This window comes from Chenopodium album, chromosome 18, assembly GCF_948465745.1.
Source record: "Chenopodium album chromosome 18, dcCheAlbu1.1, whole genome shotgun sequence".
Taxonomy (NCBI): domain Eukaryota; kingdom Viridiplantae; phylum Streptophyta; class Magnoliopsida; order Caryophyllales; family Amaranthaceae; genus Chenopodium; species Chenopodium album.
In genome coordinates, this window is record NC_137851.1 from 41,299,266 (window position 1) to 41,302,746 (window position 3,481).

The window sequence follows — 3,481 nt, forward strand, 5'->3', positions numbered from 1 at the left end:
AACAACCTTTAGGGCATGATTTGAAATTGCTAAGTACATGTAAAATGTCTCCTTGTGCAGAGGGCTAACAAGCCTTGGAAAAGAGTATAGATGTTCTTTTAATGTCTATTTCCTCGCTGGTTTGGTTCTACGAGTACTTCTGGCGCCGGCGAGGCCTCAGGCTAGAGGGCTCTCCATCGCCACTAGCTAGGATGAGTGTCGTGCTAGCTTAGTTACCACTACTTCTGTTAGGCCATGATTTTTGAGGTGAAGGTTTTACCCTTTGTCTTGCCTTTCTTTGGATTTCATCACATATCTTGAAAGGAATGGTGTCCTTCGAACAAGTGTATTATTCTGATAGCGGGTTCAGAATTATTAGAAAGCTAATATATTCAGTAAGGTCAAGTGATCAGAATGCCTGGGTGGAGGCCGCTTCCGATCAGTAATATTAATATAATTAATATTACAGCTTAATCTTGACTGAACCCTTCGGGTCACGCCCAAGCAAATATATGCGAACTAACTCGACGAATTAATTCAGAAGAAATTAATTCGTCGCCTGAGTGTTAAATATTTAGACGTCGGTAATTCGAGCTTAGAGCGTCGAACCAAGCGTCGGAAGTCGAGTCGAAAAATAGTGAAAGACAAGACGAGAAATAGTAATAAATCAACAAAAGACCAAAATACCCCTAGCATCGGAATGCCCTAGCAAACCGAGTGCTAAGGGCGTATAGCCTAGCATGGTGGCTAGCATGCGCACCAAGCCGAGCCTAGGCTGGCTGGTGCGTGCTAGCGCACCCATGCTAGCATCGCAAAGCTAGGCGCTGCCTAGTGCGTGCTAGCATGCTAGGCACAGCCTTGTGCGTGCATTGGCTAGCAAGCCATGCCGCAACAAGCTGCAGCAGCTAGCACGCTAGGCGCGCCAGCTAGCCACAGTTAGCAGCAGCATGGCGAGGGCCATTGCTTGCTAGCAGCGAGGCCAAGGCACGAAGCCACAGCAGCCCGCACAAGCATGCTGGGCGTGCTGGGCAGCAGCGCCTAGCAGCCCGCATGCGAGTGCTGGGCCTGCTGGGCTTGCGGTGCTCGTTGCTGCCACGGACAGCAGCACATGGCAGCCCACCTTGGCTGCCTTGGTGCCCAAGGGTGGGTGCCATGTGGCTTGTGGTCCTTGAGTGTGTGTGGTGTGAGGTGGACGGCTAAGGGAGAGGGAGTGGGGAGCAAGTTTGGTCCCCCCCTCCTCCAAGTGGTCTTCAGCTAACCACTCACATGAGCTTGCCACTTGTTGATTTATTACTAGCTTGATTATTTATTTTATTTTAGCTTTAAAATAAAATGGAAAAATCATACTATCCCACATTGATGGGAGAGTAAATGATACTCCCATCATTTCCTATAAATACCCAAGTATGGGCATTGGGAATGATGCTTGAGTGGGAGTTAAAAAGAGCATTCCATAATTTTTGGGAAAACTCTTAAACTCACATAACACTCGGGTTTGGGTCGGACCTTGCTAACCCCAAGGTAGTAGACCTTAAAGTTGTGTTCGCCCATTTGTGGGTGGATACCGTCGGAGGCGCGGCGCTTGACGTGCTAGTAGCTTTCAAGTAAGAGCCCCGGATTTTGGGCGAAGCTCGCTTCGAGGGTAAGATTCGTTATCTTTTCTTTGTGAATATTTATTTATTCTTTGTGATTTTAATTATTGCGAGTGGTTCCTCGGGAGGGGTTGTTTCCGCGGTGAGTCGGACTCATCAAACCCCAACAGCGGTATCAGAGCCAAACTACAACAAATTAACCTTTGTGCCACGGGAAAAATCGTGGCACAAGTTTAAAATTCTCGTGGCTATGCACTTTAGCCACGGGAATTATGAAATTTCCTCCCGAGGCACAAGAAGCCGTGGCAAGAAATTTGCCACGGGAAAAAGGATGTCGAGGCAAATATTGGATTTTATGCCACGGTTATACACGTGGCATACAAATTCTTTTGCCATGAATACTAACGAGGCTAGCAACTAATTTGCCACAAATTCTATTGTGGCTAATAAACTTCGTAGCCTCAAATATTACCGTTGCTAGTATGCTTATTTGCCACAAATACTTTCGTGGCAAATAATATCCATTGCCACAAATAATATCGTGGCTAAACAAGTAGTTTGTTACGAATTTTTACCGTGGCTACCAAATTTACTATTGATGATCTTTGTCGTGGGCTCATGGCATGATCAACACGTGACTAAAAATTTTAAATGATATTTTTCAATCAAATAAGTCACATTTGGTAGTTTTTTGAGACTAATAAATAAATTTCGTAACACATAATAAATTTGGATATATAGATTTTCTAATTGATGTTTAATATTCATAAAACAAAGATGTTTAAAATTAATATGATTCATCACTATTCACATACACAAGGAAACATGAATAAAAAAACCAAAGAGTCATGCCTTTTAATGCTCCTACTAAAGGAAATAAAAATATTACATTATATGTAATTTGATAAAAATAAATAGTACTATATCTTGTGATTTGCATTCTCCTTTTTACCTACAAGAATGAAAAACAAAAAGAATTAGTTACAAAAATTATTATAAAAGCCAAAATAAACTATAAATTATAAACAATATAACACGTGACACGGGGGGGGGGGGGTTTCTTCAAACCAAACCCTCATGTCATTAAAATCCTTACAAACATGAGCCATTTTGTGATGAGCTACCACATTATCAAATATGCCAATATGAGAGAGATATAGAAGAACAAAGAGAAGACAAGTGCAGAATGTCAGCTATTAGGATTCCAAAGTTCGATTTTTCCTTCCTGCCTTTGCTTAAATGCTGGTACAACTTAAAATTATCCACCTCTAACATCACATTTTCTTTCTCTAACACCCCCTCAAGACTTGAAGATTAGTTCATGAATTAGTATAAATGGCCTCGAAAAACGGAAGCGGACTTGACATTCTGCTAGCAGACAGGTCATGGACATGTAGTTTACTAATACTACTACTGCTAGAGGTTGAACTAAGAAAATCTTTTGACAGTAAACCAATCAGATTTTTACCCAAAAGATTTAGGATACAAAATCAGTCCTAGGAGATGTTTGCTAGTGTTCATCAGATGAAGAAGGGTATGATATAAAGTTATTGAAAAGTCAGATCATTAGAAATACATTGATCATGATTTTTTCAAGGTTACACAACAGATTATTGTCTAAGTAAATTACAGCAAGAAAACTCTCAAATCAAAGTAAAATAAATAGGAAATAACTACAGTTGATTGAATGTGAATTCAGGGAGAGATATGGTAATCTAGTAAGATCGAGTTGTACTTACTTCACTTTTGATGAACCTTCACTTCCTGAATCATCATTATTCAAAGAACCTCCTACTCCAAGAAAATCCAGAAGTTGACTAAATCTCCTCTCCCAAACTGCATTGTTCTCTGCAATTTTTTTGTCCACATCATTCCTAATGGCTTCCGCTTCTTTGACTTATATTGGACAA